This window comes from Sus scrofa, chromosome 1, assembly GCF_054392235.1.
Source record: "Sus scrofa isolate SSC_HxYL_T2T_F1_AM1 chromosome 1, Sscrofa_HxYL_maternal_Yorkshire_Landrace_v2.0, whole genome shotgun sequence".
Taxonomy (NCBI): domain Eukaryota; kingdom Metazoa; phylum Chordata; class Mammalia; order Artiodactyla; family Suidae; genus Sus; species Sus scrofa.
In genome coordinates this window covers 8146672-8164660 of record NC_139383.1, presented here as the reverse complement: position 1 = coordinate 8164660, position 17989 = coordinate 8146672, and the positions used below count along the sequence as shown (strand labels likewise).

Genomic DNA, 17989 nt, shown 5'->3' with positions numbered 1-17989 from the left:
CCCGAGCTCCCACTGCTGTTTTCAAACAATGCATCCTTTTTGCCTACTGTTCACAGCTTCACAGCTCTGTGAAGATCCTGACTAGTGAATTTTGGAAAGAGAGTCTCTGAGAACTGTGGACTCAGCTTAGGCTAGAAGCGTATATATGTATTTATTTTTAGAATGATTTTTTATTTTTTTTCCATTATACCTGGTTTACAGTGTTCTGTCCATTTTCCACCGTACAGCAAAGTGACCCAGTCACACATACATAAATACATTCCCTTTTCTCACTTTATCATTATCATAAGTGACTAGATATAGTTCCCTGTCGTATACAGCAGCATCTCATTGCTTATCCATTCCACAGGCAATAGTTTGCACCTACTAACCCCAGACTCCCAGTCCCACCCCACTCCCTCCCCTTCCTCCTTGTCAACCACGAGTCCGTGATTTTCTTTTCTGTGGAAAGGTTCATTTGTGCCGTATGGTAGATTCCAGATATAAGCGATGTCATGTGCTATTTGTCTTTCTCTTTGACTTCACTTAGTATGAGAGTCTCTAGTTCTATCCATGTTGCTACAAATGGCTTTATTATTATTATTATTTTAATGGCAGAGTAGTATTCCATTGTGTATATAGACCACATCTAGAAGCGTATGTAGAATTCTGTGAACAACCTTTTCTTTTCATATGTCTTTTTCTTGCACGTGGTAGGCTTTTAATGACCATTTTTTCAACATGTACAAATAAAGAGGAACTAATACAAGGAAAAACCTCTTATTATTTGAGTAAAATAATGACTCCATTTTATTTGTACCCTATCATGCTTAGCTGGGTGCTGCTTTATCTTTGGGACCCACGGGAAGAGAACCAGAAACAGTTTGCCCCCAAGTCTTTGCTCAGGGAAGCAAAGGTGGCTTCCAGGCCGCCGCGTCTTTACCGTGATGGCTCTCTATTTCCCTCTGCTGGCAGATCTGTGAATTGCAATTGATGCTCTGGTGAGGTTAGATTTGAAGAGAATGGACTGTTGAAGTTTGAAGGATTTTTAAACGTTTTTGTTTCCAGTATTTCTTCACTTGGAGTATTGAGACAGATTCTGGAAATCCTCTGAGTTCTCTATAAGATTAAAACTTTGTTTGGATTTTGGGGATAATCTCAAACAAGGGCATATTCTGGCTTACGTGATTGGCCCCTTCTAAGCGCTGCCCTGCTACTCTGCTATCTCATCATGTTTGTGCTTATGGTCGGGCTGGAGCCACCTAGTACTACTTCAATTGCCAAGGGAGGTCCAGTGAGGCTCGGGCTCCCGGTACCCATACGGATTTTGCCCAGAGCCACTACAGTGGCACAAGCCCTGTGCAAAAGGCTCACGCTGTCAATACAGCACTTGGGGGATGGAAGGCAGTGTCTTTCAGAAACATGACTTTCTGTCTCATGTCACATTTGCCGATTGAGTTCTATCAACCTGCGGTGTTGCTATCATTTTTTTTTGGTCTTTTTTATCTTTGTAGGGCCCCACACTTGACATATGGAGGTTCCCAGGCTAGGGATCTAATTGGAGCTATAGCTGCCAGCCTAGGCCAGAGCCTCAGCAATGCCAGATCCTAGCTGCGTCTTTGACCAGCTCACGGCAACACCGGATCCTTAACCCACTGAGTAAGGCCGGGGATTGAACCCGCAACCTCATGGTTCCTAGTTGGATTCGTTTCCACAGCACCACAGCGGGAACTCCTGCTATCCTTAATGTTTAAAATGTTTTTTAAATGTGCTTTGGTGGTACCTAAGAGCTATAAGCTTTCATGGTTTATATCATATTTTATAATTGTGTATATTTATGTGTTATTACAGAAAATGAAGTAATCCAACTTGGGTGAGGCAAATTTTTCCTTTAAAAGTGGTCCAAATGGTGCATACTGGGGCCCAGGTGAGTGATGTCGTGCTCCCAGCATCAAGCAGTTAGTCGGGGGCTGAACCAGAAATGCCCAGAAGGGCTGAGGCTTTCAGACCCCCAGCCCTGTGTGCGCTCCACCGCTCACCTGAATTATCTGGATTTTAAAAATCTACTTTGCTATGGATAAACTCTGCCCTTTACTTCAGTTGTCAGTTCAGATATGATCTCTATTCATTTAAAAATGAGACATTGGTGGTGTGTTCCTCCTTTTCATGTTATCTCAAGTCAAAACGTATTTCATATGGTTCAGAGCACTTTTCTTAGCACCTTAAAAAGTATGACATGGGGAGTTCCCATCGTGGCACAGTGGTTAACGAATCTGACTAGGAACCATGAGGTTGTGGGTTCGATCCCTGGTGTCACTCAGTGGGTTAAGGATCCGGCGATGCTGTGAGCTGTGGTGTAGGTCGCAGACGCGGCTCGGATCCTGCATTGCTGTGGCTCTGGCCTAAGCCAGTAGTGGCTATAGTTCCAATTAGACCCCTAGCCTGGGAATCTCCATATGCTGAGGGTGCAGCCCTAGAAAAGACAAAAAAAAAAAAAAAAAAGTATGACATGGGATTCCTGTCCAAGAACAACTGACAACTAAATCTGGAGGAAAGACATGAGTGGGATTTTGAAATACTTAATGACAGTGCAGCAAGGTAAGACAGCCAAGGAGTGGTACCCTGTACTCTTGGTCCTACCTGCCAGGTGGCCCTTGACACTGCTTCCTTCCTTGCATCCCAGCAGTACCCTTTCTGTAAAGACTCCTGGGAAGTCAAGAAAGAAATGCCCCCCCCCATCTCTTTCCCCTCGCCGCCGGAGGAGCTCAGATGCATCTGCTAAGGGCTCTGGGACTTCACTCTTGTCCAGAAGTAGCCCAGGAGCCGTCCTCAGGCCCTGCTGCAGGAAGACGGCAGACTGGCCTCCAGGGGGAGCTCAGGGTCTGATGAACTTACTACACACCAGATCTGATCAGGTCCCTGGCTGCTCAGAGTGAATCCAAGTCCCCATCGTCGGGGCCTCCTATGAGCTGTGTCTTTGTCACCACAGGACCCAGTCTGCCCGGCTAGGAAAACAGCGAGCTCCCACCGAGGTTGGCCAGTGGCCCTTGACCCCAGTGTGAGCATGCTTGCGCAGGTGTGCCAGTGTGCCCATGCGCACAGGCAGGTGCTGGCTGGTGGGGGGCGTGGCCAGTACGTGAGAGGCGTGGCCAGCTCATGGGAGGCGTGGCCCGTGGCCGGTTCTTCTGCGGGAAGACGCTTCCAGCCTTCATGGGGCAGAGCACAGGCCCCCGCAGAGGCTGGGTTTTTCAAGCATGGGAGAAGCTCCGTTGGGGACCCTGAGTCTCAACTAGGGCATTCCTGACCCCAGAGGTTAAGTGACTCCAGCTCGAATCCCCAAACACAGGCATGTGGTGTTTCCCAGTTCCGGGCTAATTGGCTGTAAAGCCAGTGAGCGGCCTTTGAACGCCTCTCCTTCCAGGGCCTGCAGACGTGGGTGCTTTACCTGCAACGTCAGGAAGTGTGTGAGCGGAGGTTGCAGACCGTGTGAAAACTAGGACGCCCCCGTCCCTTCCATGTGTAAGTTATCCACTGGTCCCCCCAGGGGGGCAGTTTCTGATTTCTCACCCCCTTCTAGCGGGGCCTGGCTGGCGGGTTAGGTGGCTCTCCTCCTGGGTCACTCTTTGAACACGGTCATCCCTCGACCTCCATCAGACCGGCCTGGGCTTCCTCGCGTGGCACCTGTCACTTCTGCTGATGTCCCATTGGCCCAGGCGGGTCACGTGGCCAAGCCCAAGCGGGTGGGAAACGGACTCCGCCTGGGGTGGGGGGTGGGGACTGCAGACTCACAGCGCCAAGGGCGTGGGTCTGTTGCAGCAAGGGGACCGCTTCCAGGGCCCGGAGAGTGGGCTCTTGTCTGTCTAACCCTCGGAAATGGATGGTCTGAGGAGATACACATGCTGACACAGCAAGAGACTGTTTTGGGAAGGGGTCCTGGGTGGAGAAAAAGGTGAGGGAACCCCGGAGAACGGCTCTGCCATGGGGCTCGCAGTCTCGGGTTTTATGGGACTGAGGTTAGTTTCTGGGTTGTCTCTGGCCAGTCGTCTTGCTCGGTCAGTACTTGGTCTGGTTCAGGCTCCTTCTTGGTGGCGCCAGCACCCATCAGCAAAGATGGATTCCAGCACCAAGGGTCCTGGGAGGTTGGCGGACTCCTCCTCCTACGCGCCCCCCCCCTCCTCCCATGTGGTCTTAGGGCGCACTGTGTTCCTTGCGCGGCCTCCTCCTGTGAGACAATGCACGCAAGCCGCTATTGTCATGCTTGGCCAAGAAGGGCAGTGTCGGTGTTCCCCTATAAGGTCCAGGGACTGAGGGCTTTTGGGGAATCGCCCCCACATCCAAAGAGCCTCCTCAGTGGCGGGGTGGGAGCAGGCAGGGGAATATATGCGCCCCATGACCCAGTGTCAACGTGGAGTAAACCCAACGGTGGCCCCCATCGCTATGGGTGGAGGTGCCAGCAGGCAGCACAGGAAGGTGACTCTGGGAGGCAGAGCCAGTGGCGGGAGAGCAGGGCTGGGGGTGCAGTGAGGTGTCTGGGGTAGGGATGGGGGGGCGACTGCAGGAGCCTGGTGGGTGGCAAGGAGGAGAGGTGGCAGATGAAGCCACCGGTTTCAGCTAATTGGCGTCATTATAGAAAGTGTGGTGCCATATTATTATTATTTTCAGTCAGTCTCACATTCTTGCTCAGGTGACTCTTGAAATTTTATGTATAAGAGCCCCAGCAAGTTTGCTGGCAAGCTGTGCAGTTGGCATTTATTGGTGCAAGTGACACAGTGGAATGGAAGATGTGTGGATGCATTTATATTGCTAGCCTAAGGATGATTTATTTAAATCCTTTTCAATTTCAGAGGCATGTTGATATTTCTGCAGGAGTGACCTTTCTTATCTCAATTGTATGGTTAAAGGGAAAACACATTTAAAATTTTGTAGCCAAGGAGGTTGCCACTTTGGCTTTTCAGATTCCATTTGGCACCAGGACTCTGCCAACATTAGCAGCTGAAATTGCCAGAGATGTATTTATGATGGCCTGCAGCCACCAGAGCAGAAACGGAATTTGGTTTGAGGTTTAAAGAAAGAAGAAAAGTCTGGAGGATTTATGGAAGCACAGATTGCCTGGGTATCTTCACACAAAGGGGTGTTGAGTATAATGGGTGCTCCAGTGATGAGGGCACCAGACGGCCGCTGTAGTTTGCTCTCTGCACCTAACGACACGAGCCTTGAAAAATTCCCACTTCTCATCCACCCCTTTCACTCTCTTCTCCTCCTCGCTCTTCAGTTTCCCTCTCTGTTCCTTCCCCCTCTTCTGTCTTGCTTCACTCTAATAGAGGAAGTAGCCAGTTCTGCCCCTTGCGAGTCCCATCCATAAAGCTTGAACAGCAAAGTGACAAGATCCACCTTGCAGTTCAGATGGGATGGGAAAAATCATGGGTTACTTTTCCAGAGGGGCAGGCAGGATTTTTCCCCAGGAGGTAAAAATAAAATACAAGCAGATGGATCCAAAACTAGAGTTTTTGATACAGTCTTTTTTACTTTTTGTGTTCTTCTCCCACCCTACTCGCCCGTGTGTATTCTGGGGTTTAGCATAGCATGAGTGAGAGGGATAGAAACAGCTGAGGCAAGGCAGGTTCCTCATTATTTAAGCTTCCTTTTGAGAGAGGCAAAGAGGGCTGAGAGAGAGAGAGAGACTCAGAGAGAGGAAATTTGTAAAATATCTACTCAACTAATTGTACAAAGCTTCCAGTACAGGGATGTTCACTACAGCATGTTTATGACAATGAAATGTTGAAAACAGCTTGTATATTCACTAATATGGCAGTAGTTGAAAATTCCAGTGGGTGTGACAGCTCCCCTACAGGTCTTCCCTCTCACCCAGTGGGTCCTGTCCCTGGTGGTGCCTGAACTTGAATTTCTAACAAGCTCCCAGGTGGGCGGATGCTACTGACCCAGACCCACCTTTTTATCACTTTGAGAACCGTTCTAAATGAGGAAAAAGGTGCTTCAAAGTTAGAAGTAATAATCTTCTCTCCAACTTTCCCGCATTTTCTGAAATAAGTACTCCTTTAAAATACGATGTACAAAAGGAGATTCCATTGTGGCTCAGTGGAGATGAACCCATGTAGTATCCATGAGGATGTGCGTTTGATCCCTGGCCTCGTTCAGGGGGTTAAGGATCCTGCGTTGCCTCGAGCTGTGGTGTAGGTGGCAGATGCGGCTCGGATCTGGCGTTGCTGTGGCTGTGGTTAGGCCAGCAGCTCTGATTCGACCCCTAGCCTGGGAACCTCCATATGCATGCCACGGTTGTGGCCCTAAAAATAAATAATAAACAAACAAAATTAAAGAATTCAAGAATTTTTATGAGACTCTTTTTTTTTTTCTGAAAACTACCTAACACATCTGCATGGATAAATATTATTTACATACTACCTCCAAATACATATAAATTGAATTTCAGATAAAATCCATTCTCAACTGTGTGTTCTAGTACCTGCCAGCCAACATTTGTGTTATGTTGACAGCCACTATTTGCATCGTGTGATGTTTTGCAGTTCTAGTTGATAAATTCTTGGCTGGAAGCCATGGCTCAAAAAGTCACAGTATTGCTGACATTATGCATGAAAGAATCTCAGTGAACCAGAGGGGTGCACACCCTTGGTTGAAGGATTTTTAGGCATTTTCTTCTCTTCTCTCTGTTTGTCTGACATGCACAGCCACTGAATCTTGGCGTGGACCCGCGTCAGGGCCTGTTGCCTGCCTTCAGAAGTTCTTGCCCCACCTGCCAGAGGGGGGCGCTGTACTGGTCAGTGCCCAGGCTCTGCTCACAGCCTCTCAGCCCCGTTCCCACGATATCTGTGGGCTCCCTGAGCCTTTGTCTTTTTTATTTTATTTTTAATTGTTTACTGTAATATAGTGGATTTACAATGTCGTGTTAGTTTCAGGTATACAGTAAAGTGATTCAGTTATACATATATATAGGAATATATATACTCTTTTTTACATTCTTTTTCATGAGAGTTTATTACAAGATATTGCGTAGCGTTCCCTGGGCTATACCGTAGGTCCTTGTTGCTTAACTCTTTTATATACAGTAGTGTGCTTATTTGAATCCCTTGACCCTTTTTCAAGGACTGCCCTTGGCTACGGGAGCAGCTCAACCCCAGCACCCACAGACCCAGCTCCCTGACTCCTGTGGGGACCACCCTGAGGTGTGATTTATCCTCCAAGGGTCTTCTGTAGGATCAGCCGCAGCGACCCTCTGCGGGGCACTGAGCCTTTGCTGCCTGCCCCACCTCCACCCTGTCTTGCCTTCCTCACTTCCCATTCGGCCCTGGGAGCACCCTTTTCATCATCAGCACATCCCACCTACAGGTGAATCCTCATCATGGGGTCCAAGTCTGGGGATTTCGGACCTAGTCATGGGTTCTATGTCAGACCTACCTAAATGTCTATCAGCTACACAGGATCCTGATCAACAATAAACATGCATGGGCGGGCGCTCTGCTGACTGTAAGAACATAGAGTTATGAGGCACAGCGGATGGCTTGGAATCAAAATCTTGTTGGGGAGTGTAAAACCTAGAGCAAAGTTCAGTAATACACAGGGGCAGGGTATTATTTGAGACATATTCGCCCGTTTTCATCTTTAAATCCTTCTTTGCCGTCCTCCCGCCCACCTGTGGAAGGCTGTGGGAGCCACATGGTCCCTGTGTCCTAAGTGTGGCACAGAAGTCGCAAGACCTGCCAGCCGAAGGACGGTGTGGTCAGGAACCAGTGATGTCTTGGGGGGCCTCGTGTGGTCAGATGAAATGGCCAGGTGGCACCTTCTCCAAGGCTGGGCACCCCTTGACCTGCCTAAACTTAGATGCAACTGCCAGGAAAGGAGGGCGACCTTGAACGGACTGAGATTACAGTTCTGTTCACCTGGGCAGGATGAGGCATCAAGATAGAAATCTGGTTGAGGTACAGAAAAATGAACACTGAGATCCATACCCGCCACCAACACGGGGGCACGTGCCAAACTGGTGGCACAGGAGGCAGTCCTGTGGCATTGAGCATATGCCACTTTTATGGGTTTGGGGAGGCTCTGCTGTGCCTTCTTGTGTCAAGTCTTTATATATTAGTGCTCAGGGAAGCCAAAGAGTGGTTAAACCAATAAGTGAGAAAAATCCTATGCAAAAATCACACCCTCCTGTTATGCTCTGCTTTGACTTGCTTCCCTTTTAAGCTTGTCCAAGGCCAAGTAATCCCCAAGTTCAAGCTTGGTTAGAACTAATCAGAAGAGTTTTATTTAACAAAACAGAGGGAGATCAGCCTTTTAAAAGCAAAATATTCAATGGATTTCATTTTTATGCACATAAAGGCATCCTATTTATTGAGTCCCTAATCTGGCCCGGAGCCTCTTCAAGGCAAACATGGGTGAGGGACTTGTCTGCCTGGCTAGTCACTCCTTGTCTTTCCTTCAAGGTAACTCTTGGAATGAAAGATGGATGTGTCAGACCCTGGCTCCTTAAGGGACTTCCAGTATCAATTGGTTTTTCTATTTGTAGTAGAAGGAGGCCGTTATTTGCCTTGCTAATTATTGAGAATAGAAAAGAGATGAATCCTTTTAAACTGTGGCTGGTACAGCATATGACCTGAGAAAACCAATGCTTTTTATGATAGATAATGTGAACGGAGATGTTGACAACGATGCATTGACAAGCAGGTTGTATCGGCCAGGGTTTGATCAGAGAAGAGAGCCGCTAGGAGAGAGGACTCTAGCTCCCTGTCCATCATCTATCTGTCTGTTTGTCTGTCACCTACCTATAGATATAGACACACACATACATACAGATAGATACAGGTGTATATAGAGATACATCAATCTTAAGGGCTCGGTTACAGAGATCTGACCACAGGCAATTTTGGGAGCTGCTGCCTCTGTGTGATGCTGGAGCTCAAAGTCTGAAAGTCAGGCAGTGGGAAAGCAAAGATAGATGCAATCTTGGAACCTAAGAGCAAGCTAGAAGCCAAGAGCGTGACACTGGAACCTGTATCCATGTTGACTGCCTTTGACCTTGATAATGTGGGGGCTCTGCAGGAGCTGAGGCCTTTCATCACTCATTAGTCACTCAGCCCAGGAGTCAGAGAAGCTGGAGCCGATCCAGGAAAGAGGAGCCTTTGGGAGCCTGGCTGCTGCCTCACACCAGTGAGGGGAGCCTGCCTTCCAGCGACAGTGTCTGAGCTGCACAATGGCAGCTGTTTCACTTCCTCCCCCAGATCTCTCACAGCCTACCCAGAAACTTCCAGGCAACCCCTACCAAGTCACCATGCCTCGGCATAACGCTTTTGTCGCAGGACTTCATACTCCTTGAGACGCTTTCAAGGTCTTTCAAAATTAACTTTCATTTTGTTCCAATGGCATGTCTGGGGATGTCTTTTGGCAAATACATTTCGTAGATAATGTTTTAGTATATATATTTCCATTTGTTTTTATGTACATTTTAAGATGGATGCAGTTATACTGCATAGACAATCTCATATGCTTAGATACAATTTCATATCCTTATATTTAGGCATGTTTTTATCTTTTAAAAATTATTTGTAAACTGAGTTTTAATAGCTAAATATTTAATTGTGTGTACGTACCAAATTGTATACTATCATCTCCCTATTATTGGATTTTTGCGTAGTTTCTAATTTCCATTATTGCAAATGATGGACATAATGATGGGGTGGACATCTTTTTACATAAATCTGATTATTTCCTAAAATAGATTCATAGAAACTGAGTAATGGTAAACATTTTAAGTTTCTTAACTATTATTATTATTTTTTTTTTTGCCATACTCATGCCATGTGGAAGTTCCTGGGCCAGGGATCAAGCCCTTGCCATAGCAAAGCCACAGCAGTGACAATGCTAGATCCTTAACCCGCTGAGCCACAAGGGAACTCCTTAAATCTTTTATTATATGCTATTAATATTTAGACATATATTTAGAATATTTAGATAGGTTACAACCATTTAAACTTCCATCAGAAGCACATTCCATCCATACCTTAGTTTGGGAAGAATCAATATATGTACCATACTCAGTCTTCATATCTTAGAACATAATACATTTCATTGGTGCCAAAGCCCCTTTTTCCCTATTATAACCTTTCTGAAATCAGGAATTATTTTCAGCAGATAGTGTTTCATAGTTAAATTGGCAGTTTTTTTTTTTTTTTTTTTTTTTGCTTTTTAGGCCTGCACACACGGCATATAGAGGTTCCCAGGCTAGGGGTCTAATCAGAGCTACAGCTGTTGGCCTACACCACAGCCACAGCAACACCAGATCTGAGCCGTGTCTGCAACCTACACCGCAGCTCACGGCAACGCTGGATCCTTAATCCACTGATTGAGGCTGGGGATCGAACCCGCACCCTCATGGTTCCTAGTCAGATTTGTTTCTGCTGCACCACCACGGGAACTCTGACAGTGGTTTTTTTCTTTTCTTTTTTTAGTGATACATTAAATAATGGTACATCTAACACTTCATAGCAATTTTTTGTCTAATGAATAGAGTATCTGCATGAGTCAATTCTTTTTTTTAAAGTTCTAAATAGGAGTTCCCGTCATGGCGCAGTGGTTACCGAATCCGACTAGGAACCATGAGGTTGCGGGTTCGGTCCCTGCCCTTGCTCAGTGGGTTAAGGATCTGGCATTGCCTACACGGTCGCAGACTTGGCTCGGATCCCGTGTTGCTGTGGCTCTGGCATAGGCCGGCGGCTACAGCTCTGATTCGACCCCTAGTCTGGGAACCTCCATATGCCGCTGGCACGGCCCAAGAAATGGCAAAAAACAAAAAACAAAACAAAACAAAAATTCTAAATAAAGATTATAGTTTTCTATATGTAGGTCTCATTAAAGTTATTCTTAGGTAATGTATGATTTGATTGCTCTTTAAAGTATAGTTGAGTTACAATGTTCCTTCAATTTCTGCTGTACAGCAAAGTGACCCACCCACCCATATACACTCCCCTGCCTTTATCCATTTTCCATCAGGTTCTTTTTTTTGTCTCTTTAAGGCTTCACCCACAGCATATAGAGGTTCCCAGGCTAAGGGTCAAATCAGAGCTGCAGCTGCCAGCCTACACCAGAGCCACTGCAACTCAGGGTCCTAGCCTCATCTGTGACTTACACCACAGCTCCTGGCTACGCAGGATCCTTAACCCACGGAGCAAGGCCCAGGGCTCGAACCTGCTTCCTCATGGACGTTAGTCAGATTCATTTCCGCTGAGCCACGACGGGAACTCCTCCATCAGGGTCTTACCCAAGAGTAAGATACAGTTCCCTGTGCTGTACAGCAGGACCCCATCAACCGATGTTTTTATAAATGGAATCTTTTATATTTTGATGTGTAATAGATTATTGCTCAATATATGATAAAACTATAAATTTTAATAATTTACATTACATTCTTATAACTTTTTAAAATTATTAGGTTTATGTTCATTTATTTTCTTTCAGTTTTTCTTTTTAATCACAAACGCATAGACGCCTTTGGCTTTATGGCTCAGGACAGAGTTGACTGCATCTCATACATTTTGAGATTTTGTTTATACCAAAACACTTTATCAAATGCCTACAAATTGTGGGAAAACTCTTTCACAGACTGAGGACTCGAAGACGGTGAAATGCTCTTCTTGTCCATGGGAATCCGTAGGAGAGCAGACTGAAAGACTGGACGATTTTTATTTAACTGAAATCAGTGTCCACTGTATGTGCCTGGCATGATACCCCCTGAGCAGCCTTGGCAGCTGTGCTCAGCTGCTTACTTGCTTTATTTATTTGTTTCTTTATTTTGTTTTTTAGGGTCGCCTCTGTGGCTTATGGAAGTTCCCAGGTTAGCGGCTGAATTGAGCTGCCAGCCTACATCACAGCCACAGCAACACAGGATCTGAGCCGCATCTGTGACCTACACCACAGCTCATGGCAACACCAGATCCCTGACCCACTGAGTGAGTCCAGGGGTTGAACCTGCACCCTAGTCGGATTTGTTTCCACTGTGTCACAACAGGAACTTCCAGCTAAAGTGCTTTAAAGGTGGGTTTTGAAGTCAGTAGGTACGAAGAGCCTTCGGGGCATCTGACCATTGTGCTACAATCATGTTGCACCTTTGCTTCTGCTTTTCATTTGGGATATTTCCCTTAAGTGGCATTTTCTCTCTGTCAAGGAACAACACAGATGGAGTGGACTGTGACCAGTGGGAATTGATGGGGCCAGTCATCTGATGTCTCAGAAGGGCAACGGCCTCTTTAGTGAACTTTGGGCTAATCTTGACTATACACTTTAAACCACACGAGAGCTAACTTCAATGGAGCTTCCTGTCCTCTGCGGGACCCCCTCCATCCTGCAGTCCGTGGGTCAGGACATGCGGGTCACTTCCATCTACACTGTGTTGGGCAGAACTGTGTCACTTTAACGGCCCCGCTTTAACTGCAAGGGGTCCAAGAAATACAGGACCACACAAATCTGTATGTGTGGGTTTCCTACAGCTGCTGTTACAAATTACCACAATCTCACGGCTGAAAACAGTACAAATTGATTATCTGACAAGTCTGGAGGTCAGAAGTTCAAAACAGGCCAAACAGGGCTAATTCAGGATGAGGGCAGGGGTCAGGTCCTTCTGGAGCCTAAAGAGGACAATCTTCCTAGTCTTTCTCAGCATCTAGAGACTGTCTGTGGTCACATCACTCTGGCCTCTGCTTCCACTGTCCCATGTCGTTCTCTGACTCTCCTGCCTCCTCCTTCCATCTTTTAAGGATCTTTTGATTACATGGGGCCCAACCCGCTAATCCAGGATAATTTCTCCACCGCAAGATCCTTAATTAACCGCACCTGCAAGGTCTCTGGCCAGGGCCAGGGAACACAGTCACAGGTTCTGGAACTGAGGGCATCTTTTGGGCCATGGTTCTGCCACTGCAGGGAGTGCGTCCCAGCTGTCTTTGCCACCGTCCCGCGGAGCGCTCTGAAAGGGCCTGTGCCTTCATCTGGATGTGGCTGGAGTCACTTAGCTCCAGAGGCTGGTGAGCACTTACGGAGTAACGCCAGGTACGAGGCCTGAATCACGCCCCAGGTCACTGGAAACCACTGGACTCACAGAGGAGACCCTCCTATGCTGCGCACAGTCCCATCTATACCCTAGAATTATGTAGTTGCACCTATAATTACTCAATGTATTTTTACCTTTTCTTTAAATTACAAAAACCACCCATAAAGAAATGCTTGTTGTAAGAAAATTCAACATGAAAAATACAGAACCATAAAGACTACAGGACAAAAGCCATCGGTCAGCCTCTGTCTTGGTAGATAGAGGGGGCTTTCGGGAATGTGCACGGGCCTCTTCTGATCCTCCCCACCGTCTCCATCCTCCTGCCCCCGCCCCTGCGAGGCTGACCCGTATGGGCCTGTGCGAATGAGGTCCTTTACGGTTGGCCCCTGACGGGACTCGCCCAATGGAAGGCGTGAGAAGCTTGGAGGGTAGGAGGGGAGTGAGGCGGGTTTTTACTTCCCTTGTTCTCTCCCTGTATGGTCACTGAGTTGGTTGCATCTCCACCAAAGGCCAATAGGTGACCCTTTACTTTTTTCTTTTATTTTAGGGCCACACCTGCAACATATGGAGGTTCCCAGGCTAGGGGTCGAATCAGAGCTGTAGCTGCCGGCCTACGCCACAGCCACCAGCAACGCCGGATCCAAGCTGTGTATGCGACCTATGCCACAGCTCATGGCAACGCTGGATCCTTAACCCACTGAGCCAGGCCAGGGTCCTTAGTCAGACCCCTTTCAAAAAGCCACCTCCTGATTCCCTCAGGCTTGGAGGTTGTAGTGGCTCTCTGCTCTTGTTGGTCTTGGTTACTGCATTAAACCTGGTTCTTCCCCCAAATTCTTGGCATGCTTTTGTAAGTAGCCCCTTTACCAAAGTCTTCAAGTTATCTAGCCTTAATGTCAGGACCCTGCTGGATACAGAGTATGTCCTTCCACATATTTTTTATGACTTTACACACACACACACACACACACAAATAATAAGACAGTAAGTGGAGTTCTCTGGTAGCTCAGAAGGTTAAGGATGTGTCCTTGTCACTGCTGTGGCTCAGGTTGCTGCTGGGGCACGGGTTTGATCATGGGCCTGGGAACTTCTACATGCTGCAGGTGCAGCCAAAAATAAAAAAATACATAACTATATAAATACATAACATGTGTGGAGTATTTAAAAAAATAAGATGGTAGGCTGGATGCTTTGATTAAGGGTGTGTGTGTTAGAGACAGACAGCCAACCAGACAGGCAGACACAGAGAGATTTGAGGTGTACCACCATGCGGACACTTTGAAGTAGGAGGTCAAGAACTGGCTGAATGACTGACTCGCTTCCGTGAAGGTATGATAGATGGATGGATAGAGAGAAGGTGTGATGATGGATGGATAGAAGGTGTGATGGATGGATAGATAGAAGGTGTGATGGATGGATAGAGAGAAGGTGTGATAGATGGATGGATAGAAGGTGTGATGGATGGATAGACAGAAGGTGTGATGGATGGATAGACAGAAGGTGTGATGGATGGATGGATAGACAGAAGGTGTGATAGATGGATGGATAGAAGGTGTGATGGATGGATAGACAGAAGGTGTGATAGATGGATGGATAGAAGGTGTGATGGATGGATAGACAGAAGGTGTGATGGATGGATGGATAGACAGAAGGTGTGATGGATGGATGGATAGACAAAAGGTGTGATGGATGGATAGACAGAAGGTGTGATGGATGGATGGATAGACAGAAGGTATGATGGATGGATAGACAGAAGGTGTGATGGATGGATAGACAGAAGGTGTGATGGATGGATGGATAGACAGAAGGTGTGATGGATGGATGGATAGACAGAAGGTGTGATGGATGGATAGACAGAAGGTGTGATGGATGGATAGACAGAAGGTGTGATGGATGGATGGATAGACAAAAGGTGTGATGGATGGATGGATAGACAGAAGGTGTGATGGATGGATAGACAGAAGGTGTGATGGATGGATGGATAGACAGAAGGTGTGATGGATGGATGGATAGAAGGTGTGATGGATGGATAGACAGAAGGTGTGATGGATGGATGGATAGACAGAAGGTGTGATGGATGGATAGACAGAAGGTGTGATAGATGGATGGATAGAAGGTGTGATGGATGGATAGACAGAAGGTGTGATGGATGGATGGATAGACAGAAGGTGTGATGGATGGATGGATAGACAGAAGGTGTGATGGATGGATGGATAGACAGAAGGTGTGATGGATGGATGGACAGAAGGTGTGATGGATGGATGGATAGACAGAAGGTGTGATGGATGGATGGACAGAAGGTGTGATGGATGGATAGACAGAAGGTGTGTTGGATGGATGGATAGAAGGTGTGATGGATGGATAGACAGAAGGTGTGATGGATGGATGGATAGACAGAAGGTGTGATGGATGGATAGACAGAAGGTGTGTTGGATGGATGGATAGAAGGTGTGATGGATGGATAGAAGGTGTGATGGATGGATAGACAGAAGGTGTGATGGATGGATAGACAGAAGGTGTGATGGATGGATGGATAGACAGAAGGTGTGATAGATGGATGGATAGAAGGTGTGATGGATGGATAGACAGAAGGTGTGATAGATGGATGGATAGAAGGTGTGATGGATGGATAGACAGAAGGTGTGATGGATGGATGGATAGACAGAAGGTGTGATGGATGGATGGACAGAAGATGTGATGGATGGATAGACAGAAGGTGTGATGGATAGATGGATAGACAGAAGGTGTGATGGATGGATGGATAGACAGAAGGTGTGATGGATGGATGGATAGACAGAAGGTGTGATAGATGGACAGATAGAAGGTGTGATGGATGGATGGATAAATAGAAGATGTGATGGATGGATGCACAGAAGGTGTGACGGATGAGTGGATAGATAGAAGGTGTGATGGATGGGGTTGGGTCATTTCAGACCAGAGGGTATTTGTCAGGAGGATGACTTTGAAAAGACATACGTGTAACTTCACTTGCTCTGAGCGGCTACCCTACCTCCTCAGAGTTGGAGTGTAGAAGCCATTTCCGTTATCTCAAGTCCGCAGGAACCTGGATGGGCTGCTCCCCGTCAGGGGCCGGGAGGAGGGGACCAGTATCTGGCACACAGCTCAGGACGCTAGGAAGAGGCTTTTTCCCTCAGCCTGAGGCAGCTGAGTGGGGTGAACCTGGACCCCTGGAGCTGGTCACGTGGGCAGAGATGGTGGTGGGAGGCGGGCCATGCGTGGTTCTCGTAGGCCCGCCGTGGACCATCGGGAGGGAGAGTGGCTTCTTCAGTCCCGTCCAAGGGTGATGGATGTGAACGGAGAGAATCCCTGCGGCTCTGACTCCCGAAGAAACAGGGATCAGCTGCCGTGGAAAGTGCTACTGAATGTTTCCTGAGGAGGCCTCTGAAGTGACCACAGGTGCCTTTGAGATGGAGAGAGTGCTGCCAGCCTATGGGAGCCTCAGCTGGGCAAGAACTCTCCCGCACCCCTTCTCACTCCCCTCCATACTCTCGGTCCTGGAGGGGCCAGGACCCCTGAGCTGAGGGCTGTAAAAACCTCAGGAGGGCAAAGGGCAGCAGCTGCCGTGTCTGCAGGCTTCTAGGTGAGCCAGCACCAGGGAAGCTGGGGAGAAAATCTAATTCAAGTTTGGAATTTTTATTATCATCCAGGTTTAGACATTTTTAGTTATGGAAGTGACACGGTGTTTACAACCTAGAGTAACCATAGGATTCCTTTTCTACCTGTAAGTTTGCAGAAGTCATGCCGCTGCCTGAGTTTTCTCCCTGAGGCAGAGGAGGAACTTCCCATTGCAGATTGTTTAAAGGGACAGTGGAAGACAAAAATAAAGACGTTTTCTTATGAGATCTTGCGAGACTTTCCGTTCCATATACACCTTTAAAATTATTACAGGACCATTATTATACTTTACACACTCCTCTGAAACTTACTCTGTTCACTTACGTGTATTAGACATTATCCCAGGTTAGCGCAGCTTCGCTCCATTGATTTTCCTGGCTGCCTAGAATTCTCAGGTCTGGGTGTACAATACTTTACTCCTTTATTGTTGTGATTGCTATTATTTTTACTTGCCATTAAGAATAACATTGCAAAAGTACCTTTTACCACTTATATGACACCCATGAAGAGATTCTCTGGCTGGCTCGCTGGCGTGGAGCCGCAAAAAGCAGGTGGATCCCGGGGTGCTTTTATCTTCCTACCTTCCATTCTCCTTCTTTCTGATAAGAGCATCCCTGTTTTCTTTTGGGGGAATGGAGAGGTAACAAGAAAACATCTCAAATTTTTGTCTTCTGCTTTTTTTTTTTTTTTTAAATCAGATACAGCGGGGGCAGTGCTTGCTGTGCCTGGGGAGGAATCTTGGCATCCACCCTCCTGTAGGGAAGCGGAGTCATGTGACCCAGCTAAGCCAATCAGAAGCTACCTCCTGAGAACACAAAAATGGAAACCAGTTGGGGATGATTTGTCCCGAAAGGTTTACCCTAAGGCTCTACTGAGTTCTAGTTTCCCTGAGACCCTGTTATTCATCCTTATTCCTCTAACTCTGTGGGTTTTAAAAATTGCAATCTAGCCTGGGCATGTCTCTATTGTTTTTCAACGATGTAAAGAATACGTGTGTCTAATATTTTGGCAGATGCCTCTAGTTGCCCTCCCATCAGAGGTAGCCGATTAAACTTCCACCAACCGTTGGGAACGTTTGGGCTTCGTTTCATTCTGATTTGCTTTAAACCGTTGTGTGATGTTATGCACAGAAAGTATCCTTTTATTCAATTCTTCTAATACATTACCACTTTGATTTCCTGATAGAGTGATTCTATTTCTAAATGGGTGAAATGTCATTTTCTCCAGTGGGTAGGCCACTAAATAACTTACCTCATTCCTAGAATGCGACAAGCTTGTATTATCTTGCCAAAAGTATAGTTGATGAAA

General features: G+C 46.9%; 1 long non-coding RNA gene across 1 annotated transcript; it reads left to right on the top strand.

Annotated features, from left to right (window-relative positions):
* The first annotated feature begins 3371 nt into the window (after positions 1–3371).
* LOC102158235 (uncharacterized) lies at positions 3372–17748 on the top strand. Its single transcript, XR_001305860.3, has 2 exons — positions 3372–3498; positions 17380–17748. It is a non-coding gene; the product is annotated as an uncharacterized LOC102158235 (long non-coding RNA).
* Positions 17749–17989: the final 241 nt, after the last annotated feature.